Raw genomic sequence first — 16,780 nt, 5'->3', positions numbered from 1 at the left:
ATTGTCTTATTTAGCATGAATTTTTCTGCCATTAAGTATATATATAGAATTATTGTATTTATTTTCGTACATATAGTTAATTATGCTGATTTGTATAATTTTTTTTATTATTCATGCAAATTTATTCTAAGTATAATTGTCTTTAATTTTATATGTATGAATTTATAATTTTAAATACATTGTATATTCCATAATTTTGCTAGATATATTTAGATTATATTCAAACATTAAGATAGGTTGAATAATATTTAGCACATTAATATTCATAATTTATTCATAAAATATTCATAAAACATTTAGGGTGAATAAAATTATGAATAATTCATAAACAATTTTGTGGTTGACATAAGAACGCATGAAACTGAGACAAATGCTCAATCTAGAACGATTTTTAATGATTTTCGGACGACCACACTAGGAGCACTACTCTTTGTGATTGCCTATTATGTTATAACGAAATTATTCTTAGGTCTTCCTAGAGCCTAAAACATAATGTCTAGTGAACCATATAATTTTAAATAATTAGGGAGTAGTCACAACATCTTTAACTATATAAAGTTATATATATATATATTTTGAAATAAATATAAAATTATATATTAATTTGAAAGGATCACATAATGGACATAAATTAAGATTGATTATATAGATATAATAATTTTACCCCATAGAGATTTTATTATATTTATATAATCAATTAGGATAATATATTAAATTAATTTTCTTAATTTACCCACAGGATTTATGAAAATTAATTTAATTGTTTTATCATAAAGTTTAATAAAGATAGAAGTATCAAACCTTAATTTATCCCAAATAATTCGTTTGAATAATCTATCATCCTATACATCTAATTTTATCAAATTAAAAATTTTGCCCACAGGCAATTTTTGTTTAATAAATTTCATTCTTCAGCATGTTATACATTGGTAAAACATGACTTCAAAAAACCTCAATCTCAAAATCTAAGTTTGTAATCCTATTCATGCAGCTTCTTCATCCTCCTCTAGTTTCGTTGAAATCCTTACCGAAATTCCTGAGCATAGGGGTGACAATTTCAAAATCTGGAAAGAACGAGTTCTTCTTCATTTAGGCTGCACCGACATGGACTACACAATAAGGAAGGACGAACCTGTTGCAATCACTGCGACTAGCACTGCTGCTGAGATCACACTATATGAAAAATGGGAGCGATCCAATCGCCTCAACATCATGTTCATTATGTCCAAGATTCCTCTGGGAATGCGTGGATCGGTGGAGCAACCTGAGAAAGTCAAAGACTTGATCAAACTAATTGATGAGCAGTTCGACACTTCGGACAAACCACTTTACAACAACCTCATCCACCAGTTCTCATCCACAAAACTCACTGGTGTCAAAGGAGTTAGAGAACATATTTCAAAGATAAGGGACATTTCTGCTCAACTGAAGAAGCTGGATGTAGTCATTCCTGAAATCTTCCTGGTACACTACATCCTTAACAATCTTCCACCTCAATACGAGCCTTTCAAAATTTCCTACAACACACATAAGGACAAATGGAGTATCAATGAATTGATAACCATGTGTGCTCAAGGAGAAGCAAGGCTCCTGCAGGAACAAGGTGAAAGTGCTCACATGGCCACCCAAGGGAAGAAACGCAAACCATCTAGGAAGGACAAGGGGAAAAATAAAGTGCCTCCACAAGGCGAAATAAAGAAGGATTCCATCAAGTGTTTCTTCTTCAAAAGGAATGGACATGTGACAAAGGAATGCGCCAAGTTCAAGAAATGGATGGACGACAAAGGTAATCCAATTTCATTCGTATGTTATGAATCTAATATGGCTAATGTTAATATCAACACATGGTGGATTGATTCTGGATCAACAATTCACATTTCAAATTCCTTGCAGGGTTTACAAAACCTATGGAAGCCAGTGGGAAGTGAGCAAAGCATCTTATCCGGAAACAAGATGGACTCACATGTGGAGGCTATTGGAACGTGTCATTTAGTTTTAAGTAGCGATTTTGTTTTAAAGTTAGAAAAGACATTTTATGTACCAAGTTTCTCTAGAAACCTGATTTCCGTTTCAAGACTTGTACCTTTTGGTTTTTCCTTTACATTTTCAGACTAATTTTTTAATTTATATAATAAATCTGAATGTGTTGGAAATGGTATTTTGTCTGATGGTCTTTACTGCCTTAATTTACAAAACAATATCACTTATAACATTGTGCATGTTCACGCTGACAATAAACGATGTGTTATGAATGAGAATTCCTCTAAATTACGGCACCGGAGATTGTCACATATCTCCATTGATAGAATTAGAAGGTTAGTGAAAGATGAGGTACTCAATACCTTAGATTTTACTGATTTTGATACTTGTGTGAATTGCATTAAGGGAAAGCATACCTCCAAGTCTACGAAAAGTGGTGTCCATAGGAGTTCCAACCTATTAGAAATCTTACATACTGATATATGTAGTCCAGACATGGACTCATATGGTCAGAAATACTTCATCTCCTTCATAGATGATTACTCACGCTACATGTATATCTACTTACTTCATAACAAAAGCGAATCGTTAGATGTCTTTAAAACATTTAAAGTTGAAGTAGAGAAACAATTCAACAAGCAAATTAAGATAGTGAGATCAAATAGATGTGGAGAATATTATGGTAGATACACTGAAGATGGACAAGCACCTGGCCCTTTTGCAAAGTTTCTTCAAGAAAATGGGATTGTTGCCCAATATACCATGCCCGGTACACCCGAGCAAAATGGTGTTGCAGAAAGGAGAAACCGAACATTGATGGACATGGTACGAAGTATGCTTAGCAGAAACCCTAACCTTCCTAAATCCTTGTGGAATGAAGCTCTAAAGACATCCATGTACATATTAAATCGAGTTCCAACCAAGGCAGTCTCAAAAACTCCTTTTGAATTATGGAAAGGTTGGAAACCGAGTTTGCAACATGTAAGCATTTGGGGATGCTCATCTGAAGTTAGGGTATACAATCCACAAGAAAAGAAACTGGACTTAAGGACCATAATGGATACTTTATTGGATATGCTGAAAGGTCTAAAGGCTACAAGTTTTATTGTCCATCTCATAGCACTAGGATTGTGGAATCAAGGAATGCAAAATTTCTTGAAAATGCCTTGATTAGTGGGAGTGATCAATCCAAGGACTTAAGTTCTGAGAAATATCCTTCAGAACCCTCCACCTCAAGAGAAAGATTAATTGTGGTTGATAACACCCCTGCAGTCCAAATGGATGTTGAACCACCACAACCAATTGTTGAAGATCCACAAATCAATGATGAAGTTCAAATGGATCAATTTGTTCAGGAGTTGCCTATAATTGTTGAACAACAAGCTGAACCACCTGCTCCCCGAGAGCATGCTGGTGTAGCCTTAAGAAGATCCACTAGGACAACAAAATCGACAATACCTATTGACTACATTGTGTATTTGCAAGAATCTGACTACAATATTGGAGCCGAAAATGATCTAGAAATGTTTTCACAAGCTATGAATAGCAAAGAATCAAAACTGTGATACAATTCCATGAATGAATAAATGAATTCTATGAAGAGCAACGAAGTTTGGGATCTTGTTGAGTTGCCTAATGGGGCGAGGGCTATTGGGTGTAAATGGGTCTTCAAAACAAAGAAAGACTCATTAGGCAACATTGAGAGACACAAAGAAAGACTCATTGCTAAGGGATTCACTTAAAAAGAAGGAATTGACTACATGGAGACCTTTTCTTCGGTATCTAAGAAAGATTCCCTCAGAGTTATCCTGGCATTAGTTGCTCATTTCGATTTAGAGCTGCAGCAGATGGATGTGAAAACTGATTTCCTAAATGGTGACCTAGAGGAGGAGGTATACATGAAACAACCAGAGGGATTCTCCTCTAGTGATGGTGAGAATTTGGTGTGTAAGCTTAAGAAGTCCATCTATGGTTTAAAACAAAGTGTCTCGCCAATGGTATTTAAAATTCCATGATGTCATCTCTTCTTTTGGATTTGAAGAGAATGTCATGGATCAATTTATATACCAGAAGATCAGTGGGAGTAAGATTTGTTTTCTTGTTTTATATGTGGACGATATTCTTCTTGCAACCAATGATATGACATGCTACATGAGGTGAAGCAATTTCTCTCAAAGAACTTTGAGATGAAGGATATGGGTGATGCGTCTTATGTCATTGGCACTAAGATCCATCGAGATAGATTCAAAGGTATCTTAGGTCTATCTCAAGAAACCTACATTAACAAAGTTTTAGAGAGATTTCAGATGAAAGATTATTCACCAAGTGTTGCTCCTATCATTAAGGGTGATAAATTAAATTTGAGCCAGTGTCCAAAGAATGATTTTGAAAAGGAAAGAAATGAAGAACATCCCATATGCTTCTGCTGTTGGAAGCTTGATGTATGCTCAGGTGTGCACAAGACCCGACATTGCCTTTGCTGTCGGAATGCTAGGAAGATTTCAGAGTAACCCGGGGTTAGACCACTGGAAAGCTGCAAAGAAAGTTATGAGGTACCTTCAGGGTATTAAGTATTACAAACTCATGTTCAGACGAACCGACAACCTGGAAGTAGTTGGCTACTCAGATTCAGACTTTGCTGGTTGTACTGATTCACGTAAATCAACCTCTGGTTACATGTTTATGTTTGTCGGTGGAGCTATATCATGGATGAGTAACAAACAGACCTTGACTGCTACTTCTACTATGGAAGCCGAGTTTGTTTCGTGTTTTGAGGCTACATCGCATGGTGTATGGCTAAAGAGTTTCATTTCAGGCCTTAGAGTTGTAGATTCCATATCTAGGCCATTGAGAATGTTCTGCGACAATTCAACTGTTGTATTCATGGCTAAGAACAACAAAAGTGGTAGTCGAAGCAAGCACATCAACATCAAGTACTTAGCCGTGAAAGAATGTGTTAAAGAAAATAAAGTGGTCATTCAACACATTAGCATTGAATTGATGATTGCTGATCCTATGACGAAAGGTTTGCCACCTCATAAATTCAAGGATCATGTAGTGAACATGGGACTTGGTTCCCTTATGTAAATTTATTATACAAACTGAAGTTACTATCAATGAAACTCTTATTTTGATGTTTTCTCATATTTATGCGCATCTTAATTTTATTTGGGAAAAATTTATCTTCATAGGACCTGAATAAACATAAAGTTTATTCGTTTAAGTACATAGCCACATAAATTACAGTGTTATGTAATAAATATATTGTAATACATGGAAGATAATACTCACCATTAAAAGAGGAACTATCACCATGATTCATGTGTTTATTATCTAACAGGGATAATTGTCGGGCTTAAATAATACATTAATTTAAATGCTAACCAAGTGAGAGAATGTTAGAATATTTATTTAAATAGTATATAAAATCAATTTGTTACAATTAATTGATTTAATATATCAAAGTCAATATTTTATTTATTGATAAAATATTCTAATTAATGGTCAACATTATTTGTTACCCGATTTTGCATATCCCAACTGATTGAGAGAATATATCAATATGTGGCAGAGACTCTGATGGTAGGTCTCACTCTATAAATATAGAGTACCGGTCCCCAAGCTCACTCCTCATTCTGACTTTTAGTAACTCTATCTAAAAGAGTTTATGAGAGCTTGGAAGCACGAGTACTCGTTCTATTTTTTTTTTTTTGTAGATCTAAAGTTTTTAGATCGAGGTTCACCAAATCAATGGCTGTAGGTATACAATTTCGATTATCTCTTTGTATATGGTCAATCTATATATTAATTCCACCTACATATATAGAATTGTTCATATGCCTATACTTTATTTTTATCTAACATTATAAAGACTTACAATCACAAATGACTGTAGAGATTTATACAATAAAATTTAAAAAGTAGTGATATATGTGGATAATTTCGAAGTTAAGTATTATTCTACCCTACTTTACATGTTTGGTTATGTATTATTTTCCTACTTTGTCTCTACTATCAAATCAATCTTTTTTTTTTTTGATAAATACATCTACCTATCACTAATTAATGAGATTAAAAGACTTTTCTTCTCAATTGATATTCTCATAACAAAGTCATCACCCCAACATTAATTACTATCATTAATTATACATAGACCACATGTAGGAAGATATATAAAAAAACATCAATGACTTTATCACCTATATATAATAGAATTAGAACCACAAGTTTTCTTCATTAAAAGTTTGAAACTAGTCAAAATAGTGATAACACGTTTTGGCCAGTTTTTGTTTGATCTTTCTTCTTGTTTTTGTTCTCCCCAATAGAATGCCACTCTTGATAAATATGTGAATGACCTCCATCAATTAATGACACATCTACTGAGATCACCTTATCTTATGGGAAAGTGATCAATTAATGACTTTTCTTCTCAATATATAGGCACTACTCTCACACCATAATATGCCAATTATATCATTATTAATTAGGCATGAACCAACAATTTCTTCTTCTTCTTCTTCTTCTTTTATTTTTTTAAAAAAAGATGAGTAATTAATACTACTATAAATCTTTTAATATAAAAAAACTAGTTGTAATTAAAATTTACCAGCATATTAACCGTTAATAAGATCATCTCTAATTAATGTATGTGGCAAATGTAGTGTTAAATTTTACACAATATTTTAATATATATATATAGTGCTCCCTTGCACCATTTAAAATATTGGCCATTTGATTTGAAAGTTAAAAAAATTACTAACGTTAAAATTGTCAATATTTGTCATGTTATTTTTTCTTCATTTAAATCAATGAATAAATAAGAAGGCATAAAAGGTTATAGTTTTAAGTCAAATTTTGTAAAAGAAATGGACAAAAAAAGATAAACTATTAACGTCGGCTGTACGTGTATGTGTGATATGCCTGAATTTTGAACAAAAATAGTTCCACTGACTTTGATAATAAATAATTATACTTTATATATAATGTTGAAAAATCTTATAAGTTATATGGCTTAGTTAAAGGATTCACTTTCTCATTCATTATCTAGTCTTCGATCGATTAAACATAGTGAGCCAATTATTCCAACTTAGTTTACACGTTTTGATTTTTCTTTTGAGACTATAATGAATTTCTTCTCAATAGACAAAATAATATCATCAAAGTAGTATTAGTTCCACTAATTTCCACCCTACTTTACACGTTGTACCTTATCTATTATTTTCTCTCGTCTCATCCTTTGACCTCTTTTTTGTTCGTAGTTAGTTTCTTCTACTCAACTACAAAAATAGGCTTTAACTTCAGTTTTTTTGCTTGTTATCTTCGGATCTCGCGCAGATATTAACTGAAGTTAATCCAAGCGAAGTTAAAAGTATTTAAAAACCGAAGTTAAAGGGTTTCATTTAAATTCGGTTATTATGTAAAAACCGAAGTTAAAATGTACATTTTAACTTCGATTATTATGTAAAAACCGATGTTAAAGCCCTTTAACTTCGGTTTTTACATAATAACCAAAGTTAAAGGGTACCCTTTAACTTCAGTTTTTACATAATAACTGAAGTTAAAATGGTACCATTTAACTTCAGTTTTTACATAATAACTGAGGTTAAATGTATTTTTTTCTAAAAAAAATATTTTTATTTTTATTATTATTATTATTTTGGTTTTTATAAAATATTTTCATAATTATTTTTTTAATTCTAATTTACAATTATTTTAATATTAATAAATATATTTGAACATTCCAATAAACTTAAAATAAAACAAATTCACAAACTATATAAACGTGATGTACACACATATATATATATAAACATATTCATAGAGAAATAAAAGCTAAGTACCACATAAACATCTAAAGTGTTCATACAACTAAACAAGTGAAGTTCACCTAAGTAATTATTTAAAATATTGAAATTTCTTATGTATTAAATATATTTTAAAAAATTTAGCAGAATTGTCCTTATAAATAGGACTGCCCAAATCTGTAGTTCAAAGTAATCTTATCTAATCAAGAGGCGTGATAATGTTACTTCAAACTAGGGACTTATGGTTATCAACACAATACACAAATTCTCGATATCCTATTCAAAACCTATCGCCAAACCTAGAAAATTTAAATTACAACTCTATGAATAAATGCTACATATATAAAAAAGGTTCAATTAATAAATCCAAAAAATTGGGCAGAGTTAGTTGATTTCAAATTTTACCTTTGTCAGATCATCAGATTCAGTAGGTGGTGTCCAACCAGTTAAGATTGATCTCCATGCATTTTCATCAAATGATTTGACGAAATCTTTCATTCTAACTTTCCAATAAGAATAGTTAGAGTTATTCAACAAGGGAGGACGTGTTATTGAACCACCTTCTGAAAAGAAAGATATTTCACAAGGCACAAGACAAACAGAAAAAAAATATATATAAGATCGCACTAAGAGTTTAGTGACCCGCTATGGTACCAATTGAAATTTCGTATTTTAATATTACCAAGTGATTTAAAATAAATAGCTCAATTAAATGCGGAATACTGATTAAGTTGTTTCGACATATGTCAGTTTTGTTAACACTACTTATGCAACTGTTACAACAGAAATAGAAAAACAGGTAAAAATCAACACCCGAGAAATTTTACGTGGTTCAAAAATCCTTTCAGATAACCTACATCCATGGGGCCACGCTCAGAGAATAAACCAATTAGTAAAGAAATAATGTGTATAAAATCATTGACTTAAACAATGTAAGACTCCCTCTGAAACTATTGCCTTAATCCTTGATGTACTCTTCTCTACAATTCTTGTTTTGATGAAACACAGATTCTCTTGAAATCCCTTCAAAGAATAGCGAGCGCTCACTTCCTCCTGAAGTGAGACTTATTAGATAGAATCATCTCCCGAAGATCCTTATGAACAAGGAGAATCAGCTCTTTAAATAGAAAATTTTAATACGGTTTGCGACCGTGAGAATTAGTGAAGAGATAAGTGGCTAGGTATCCTAGGAGTCTGAATGATCATAGGGGGTGCTTATGCTGTATTGTATAATATGTTGTGTAAATGTGTTTAGTGTGTGCACACATTACGACAGATGTTTTTTATATCCGTATTTTTTAGACCTTTTAAATGTTATGAATGGTTTGCGCAAAATTGGCGTGTAATGACCCACCTACTCTAAACTTTTGGACCATTAACGAAACTATACATACAAATCCTTAATAAAACTTACATTTGCGAAAATACCATAACTTTATTAGAAACTTGTAGAAATAAGAGTTACTTTCATAAAATATCAAGTAGGATATGGGATCCCATTGTCTTAAAAACAAAACATAATTTAAAATAAAAGAAGTTACATAGAAAGTGCAGAAAAATACACGTAAAACCATAAAATAGGACTACATCCTCGAAAATCGAACTCTCGACTCCTTGACTCCATTAACCACCGATACACATTCCCCAAGCATCCACGAATCTTACCGCCACTATAGCTATTTTCCTACACATATAAACAAATAGGAATGAGCCTAATGCCTAGCAAGGAAAATCTACCACATAGTTCATATACATAAATTTCATAAGAAACATAAAAACATAACATTACACTTATTTCATATACATACTATAATGGCCATTATTACTTGGGGTCCCATAGACTAAACAAGTCATATGCCCATGAGATTAGTGGGGTCCTACTAGCTAAGTAGGTCATATGCCCATAATCTATTTGGGGTCTTGTTAGTCATATGGGTCATATGCCCAAGCCTACAAACATACATATCATAACACTTATCATAACATAAGAAACATAAGATAACATATAAAACATATAACATATGAATTTATATCCTATTTTCCTTACCAAAATACCGGAATAAGAGGACTGCGCTGGGACTTTGGAACACCCCTAAAACCATTATGAAAGGGTGAGTTTAATGAAGAAAAGGAAATGGAAGGAATGGAAGGACTAAACCATTGAGAAACATACTTACCAAAAACATATGTGCAAGTTCTTAGATTTCCTAACCAAAATAAAGATTAAGGTTAGAGGCTGAGTAGAAGACTATGAGAACTTAAAATAAAATAATACCAAAGAACTAAGGTGTAGAAATACCTTGAAGACTTGTAGACCAATCTAAACCTCGAACCGAAATACTATAGAACCTTACTTCCCAAGTGTTTGATAAGCTTATGATTTCCCCACCCAAGTGTTTACACTCTCACACTCACCTAGCAACTTGCAGCCTCTGAACTTAGAGTAAAAGGTGAATAATGGCTGGGTACTAGGTCCTATTTATAGAGTTTAGGAATGAAAGGATCTTAATTTCACTTGAATAAAAATAATGGCTTTTTAGGTGAAAATAATTTGAATAATCGTTCAGCAGAGGCTGAAGACTCGTTCAAAAAGGTGTTGGACTTATCAAGAGGCTGAATGGAAAAAGAATTCAAAAACTTTCAAAATAAGCTGAGAGCGGCGATATATCGCCCCCTGTAGGCGATATATCGCCTGGGCCAGTATGCCCGAGGCAGTCGTGCATCGTTTCGTGTTTTCTGTATCTACGTGCTGCGATATATCGCCCCCTATAGCTGCAATATATCGGCACACGCTGATTATTTAAACACGAAATTACACATTTTTAGCTAAGTTTGAATGGAGTAAACAACCTTGACTAAGCCCTTAAACGTATTCAAAGCTGCTGACTGACCTTAGAGCATTCAAACTTTACCTTTATTAAATTTAATCCTCAAAATACTTAATCCTTAATCACCCATTCATAACATGTGCTTAAAATCCTATTGGTCCTTATCTAAACCTTATAGTATAATAAATATTATTCTTAATATCAATCATATTAATCAAACCTTAGGTTAAAATTAATATTCTTAAACTATAGGTTAAACTTAGAAAATCTACAAGTACTACTATGAGTGTCTAAATAATTCCCGGTCTGAACCAAAAATCCACAGTCATAAAGATAATACTATAAATACTATAATACTACAATCTAACTAGCTAAGTAAAGTTCTTGGACTTTACATGGCGTTAGTATTTTTGGGTCATTGATTAGTTATACAATAACATTCAAACATGCCTTTGATAAATTATACATAATCATATATATTATAAAGATTTACAATCACAAATGGCTGTAGAGATTGATACAATAATATTAGAAAAGTAGTTATATATGTGGATAATTTAGAAGTTAAGTATTATTCTACCCTACTTTACACGTTTGGTTATGTATTATTTTCCTACTTTGTCTCTACTATCAAATCAACCTTTTTTTTTTTGATAAATACATCTACCTATCACTAATTAATGAGATTCAAAGACTTTTCTTCTCAATAGATACTCTCACAACAAAGTCATCACCCCAACATTAATTATACATAGACAACATGTAGGAAGATATATAAAAAAATCAATGACTTTATCACCTATATATAATAGAATTCGAACCACAAGTTTCTTCATTAAAAGTTTTAAACTAGTCAAAATAGTGATAACACGTTTTGGCCAGTTTTTGTTTGATCTTTCTTTTTGTTTTTGTTCTCCCCAATAGAATGTCACTCTTGATAAATATGTGAAGGACCTCCATCAATTAATGACACATCTAGTGAGATCACCTTATCTTATGGGAAAGTGATCAATTAATGACTTTTCTTCTCAATATATAGGCACTCCTCACACCATAATATGCCAATTATTATCATTATTAATTAGGCATGAATCAACAATTTCTTCTTCTTCTTCTTCTTCTTTTTAAAAAAGATGAACAATTAATACTAGTATAAATATTTTAATATAAAAAAAACTAGTTTTAATTAAAATTTACCAGCATATTAACCGTTAATAAGATCATCTCTAATTAATGTATGTGGAAAATATAGTGTTAAATTTTACACAATATTTTAATATATATAGTGCTCCCTTGCACCATTTAAAATATTGGCCATTTGATTTGAGAGTTAAAAAAATTACTAACGTTAAAATTGTCAATATTTGTCTTGTTATTTTTTCTTCATTTAAATAAATGAATAAATAAGAAGGCATAAAAGGTTATAGTTTTAAGTCAAATTTTGTAAAAGAAATGGACAAACAAAGATAAACTATTAACGTCAGATGTACGTGTATGTGTGATATGCCTGACTTTTGAACAAAAATAGTTCCACTCACTTCGATAATAAATAATTATACTTTATATATAATGTTGAAAAATCTTATAAGTTATATGGCTGAGTTAAATGATTCACTTTCTCATTCATTATCTAGTCTTCGATAGATTAAACATAGTGAGCCAATTATTCCAACTTAGTTTACACGTTTTGATTTTTCTTTTGAGACTATAATGGATTTCTTCTCAATAGACAAAATAATATCATCAAAGTAGTATTAGTTCCATTAATTTCCACCCTACTTTACACATTGTACCTTATCTATTATTTTCTCTCGTCTCATCCTTTGACCTCTTTTTTGTTCTTAGTTAGTTTCTTCTACACAACTACAAAAATAGGCTTTAACTTCAGTTTTTTCGCTTGTTATTCTTCGGATCTCGCAGAGATATTAACTAAAGTTAATCTGAGTGAAGTTAAAAGTATTTAAAAACCGAAGTTAAAGGGTACCCTTTAACTTCAGTTTTTACATAATAACTGAAGTTAAAATGGTACCATTTAACTTCAGTTTTTACATAATAACTGAGGTTAAATGTATTTTTTTCTAAAAAAAATATTTTTATTTTTATTATTATTTTGGTTTTTATAAAATATTTTCATAATTATTTTTTTAATTCTAATTTGCAATTATTTTAATATTAATAAATATATTTGAACATTCCAATAAACTTAAAATAAAACAAATTCACAAACTATATAAACGTGATGTACATATATATATATATAAACATATTCATACAGAAATAAAAGCTAAGTACCACATAAAATCTAAAGTATTCATACAACTAAACAAGTGAAGTTCACCTAAGTAATTATTTGAAATATTGAAATTTCTTATGTATTAAATATATTTAAAAAAAATTAGCAGAATTGTCCTTATAAATAGGATTACCCAAATCTGTAGTTCAAAGTAATCTTATCTAATCAAGAGGCGTGATAATGTTACTTCAAACTAGGGACTGATGGTTATCAACGCAATACACAAATTCTCGATATCCTATTCAAAACCTATCGCCAAACCTAGAAAATTTAAATTACAACTCTATGAATAAATACTACTGTTTATCCAAAAAACAAGTGTGGATGACATGGCAAGAATTTTCAGGACGTGGCCTACACGTGGCAGAGATGCTGCTCGCCTATCAACCAGCGATACTTCCATATGCGGGGTTCAAGTTTTATATACGACCAGCCTGGTCGTATACCCCGTTTATTTATGTATAAATTTGTATAGTTGTAATGATATCCGAGAATATCTCTTCATTATAACCTGAATATCTGTTTATTAAGGAAATATATGATTAATTGACTCATGTAACCCTCCTTGAGCCTATAAATATACAAGAAATAGCTCAAGGGGGGATCTTTTTTCTGAATCCTCTTTTCTGATCTGATATGAAGAGAATTGTATTGCTATTATCCATTGTCTGTATTGTTTCTCCTTCTAAGGTTTGTGAAACTCAAGAACCCTAGTACTTTGATCACACCTTTGGAGCTCAACATTAATAATAGTATCAAGTGGACGTAGGTCATTACCAATCTTTGGGGCCGAACCACTATAATTCTTGGTTATCTTTACTTTCCATTAGATTGTATTTTCAAACATCGTGCTATTTTCCTATCGTTTATTTGACTCCGCGTTGTTGGCTAATTTGAGGGTCAACATTCTGGTGCTTTCATTGAGAGTTTGTGAAAGAATCTAATGGAAAATACATCCAAGAAGACCGGACAGGCCGATGGCGCTCCATTATCCCAGCTTCCTCCCCCAAATGTGGCTGAGGACGAACCGCATTTGGAGTTTGATGAGGAGGAGTTAGATTCTGAGACCCTGAAGGCAACACTGGGGGTGTTGTAGGATGAGTTGGCCAATCTGAAGGCTAATCAAGAGAGCGCTGCCGAGATAATGGCGTCGCAGCAAAGGGAAATAGAATGCCAGTGTTAAGAGCTGAGTGAGAGGCAGGCTGAAATGGACTGTCGACAGGGGGATGCCATGGCCGCCCTTGAAGCAGCCATCCAGTTGGCTAGGAATCAGGCTGCGCCAGCCTCCCAGCCAGATCAGCCACCAAACGGGCCACCTCAAAGAGGTCCCAATCCTAGTCATCCGCTCCAGCCAGTAAGCCCTCAGAGGCCGGAGCAGCCACCTATGGCTTAGGATGATGTCCCACCTAGGGATCCTGAGCAGCAGCCTCCGTCTCAGGCTGGTCGAGGCAATCCCCAGTGCCTGAGGCAAAATAGGGCCAGGTAATAGCCCCGCAGCCCTAGACGCCCAGGGGATGAAGAGCCACATCCACCGAGCAGGGGACAGCGTCCTTCTGCCAATAGAAGGAACTCCGAGACAGGCTCTGCGGTCAGGGCCCCCCCACGACATAACAATGCACGGGGACCCACTGACCAGTGCAGGCCTCCCCCTAACGCTTCGGAAGGTCCAGCCCAAGGAGGCAACAGAGTGAATAGTCGGTCGCACCATAGCCATCCACGATTTAGAGATGGTCACGGCTACAATGAAGCCGACTCTGGCAGAGGAAATGCTGGTCGGAGGAATGAAGAAAGAGGTGGAGGCAAGAGCCCCCCACCTAGAGAAGATCGACCAGCGGGTCATAACACTAGGGGTGTAACGACCCAAATTCACTAATAAGGCTTAAGGGCCTTGATTAGTGTGCCTGGAGGGCATAATGGGAATTATGTGTGATTTTAATGATTAAGATGCATGATTATGATTTTAAGCATGTTATATGACTATGTGTATTATGTTATGTGATTTGTACCATGTGGGTGTGATGATATCAATGTGATGCACGTGCCGAGACGGTCCTAGAGAGCTAGATAACTCAAAAGTCGCAACGAGATTTTATACCTGGCTCGGGAGGAGCCTAGGGGTACTTCGGGGATTTTGTAATTTAGTTCTTGTGAGATAATGGTAACTGGTGATTTGGTAACCTGTGTAACTGTTAGTAACCATAGAAAGTAACAGGTTTTGTTGGAGAAGTGGTAGAATTGTAAAGTAAGTAAAAGGACAAGAGTGCCCTTGAGGTTTAGTTAGAAAGGGATATTAGTGGAGGGATAAGGTGGTCTTTTGGCAGTGGTATAGATGGCTTTGGTTGAGGGAAATGCATATACACGATTCTTTTATGCTAAGTGTAAATGAAATTAAGGTTTGGAAGGCTAGAGAAATCAAGAAGGAAAAAGGGAGAATTAAGAACCTAGAAGGCAAAGTGGAGGAGGAGTTGAGCTATGTTCTTTGAGGCTAGTTGTAGAGTCCAAGAACTTTACTTAGCTAAGATAGATAATAGTATGATAGTATTTATAGCATTATCTTTGTTACTGTGGATTTTTGGTTCAGACCGGGAATTATTTGGACACTCATAGTAGTACTTATAGATTTTCTAAGTTTAATCTATAGTTTAAGAATATTAAGTATAACCTAAGGTTTGATTAAAGTGACTGATATTAAGGATTATATGTATTATATTATAAGGTTTAGACTTCAACCAATAGGATTTTAAGCACATGTTATGAATGGTAATTAAGGATTAAGTATTTTGGAGGATTAAATTAAATAAGGGTAAAGTTTGAATGTTATAGGGTCAGTCAGCAGCTTTGAATACGTTGAGGGCTTAGTCAAGGCTGTTTACTCCATTCAAACTTAGCTAAAAATGTGTAATTTCGTGTTTAAATATTCAGCGAGTGCCGATATATTGCAGCTATAGGGGGCGATATGTCGCAGCACATAGATACGGAAAACACGAAACGATGCACGGTCGCCTCGGGCATACTGGCCCAGGCGATATATCGCCTACAGGGGGCGATATATCGCCTCCTTCAGCATATGTTCAATTGTTTTTGAATTCTTTTCCTTTCAGCCATTCAAACTTCTTCATAAGTCCAGCATCTTTTGAACGAGTCTTCAGCCTCTGTTGAACGATTATTCAAATGATTTTCACCTAAAAAGCCATTATTTTTATTCAAGTAAAATCAAGATATTTTCATTCCCAAACTCTATAAATAGGACCTAGTACCCAGCCATTATTCACCATTTGCTCTAAGTTCAGAAGCTGCTAGTGTTAAGTGAGTGTGAGAGTGTAAACACCTGGTTTGGGGAAAAACTATAAGCTTAAACATCATAAGCTTATCAAACACTTTGGGAAGTGAGTTCTATAGTATTTCGGTGGAGGTTAGATTGATCTTGCAAATCTTTGAGGTAACCAAAACTCTAGTTTCTTTCTGTATTATGTTTCCTTTCTCTTAGTCTTCTACTCAATTTCCTAACCTCATTCTTATTTTGGTTAGGGAATCCAAGTTCTTAAGCACTTAAGTTGTGGTAAGCATATTTTCTTTTAATGGTTTAGTCTTCCTATTCTCTTTCATTTCATCTCCTTTCTTTAGACTCACTCTTTCATTATGGTTTTAGGAGTGTTCCAAAAGTCCCAACTCAGTCCATTTTATCCCGGTAACTTTGGTAAGGAAAATAGGCTAGAATCTATATGTTTATGTTTATGCTATTTTATGTGTTATGTTTTCATATGTTATGAATATGTTATTGATGTGTATGTTGTAGGCTTGGGCATATGCCCTATTTGACTAACAAGACCCCAAAAAGATTGTGGGCATAAGCCTATTTAGCTGGTAGGACCCCA

The 16,780-nt window shown here is 33.5% G+C and overlaps 1 long non-coding RNA gene across 1 annotated transcript; it reads right to left on the bottom strand.

Annotated features, from left to right (window-relative positions):
- Positions 1–9,254: 9,254 nt before the first annotated feature.
- Positions 9,255–10,273, bottom strand: LOC133828807 (uncharacterized). Its single transcript, XR_009891326.1, has 4 exons — positions 10,084–10,273; positions 9,962–9,991; positions 9,832–9,876; positions 9,255–9,468 (listed from the first exon to the last, which is right to left on the bottom strand). It is a non-coding gene; the product is annotated as an uncharacterized LOC133828807 (long non-coding RNA).
- Positions 10,274–16,780: the final 6,507 nt, after the last annotated feature.

This window comes from Humulus lupulus, chromosome 4 (genome assembly GCF_963169125.1).
Source record: "Humulus lupulus chromosome 4, drHumLupu1.1, whole genome shotgun sequence".
Classification (NCBI taxonomy): Eukaryota; Viridiplantae; Streptophyta; class Magnoliopsida; order Rosales; family Cannabaceae; genus Humulus; species Humulus lupulus.
Note: the sequence above shows the minus strand (reverse complement) of the source record. Positions and strands in the feature narration are given on the sequence as shown.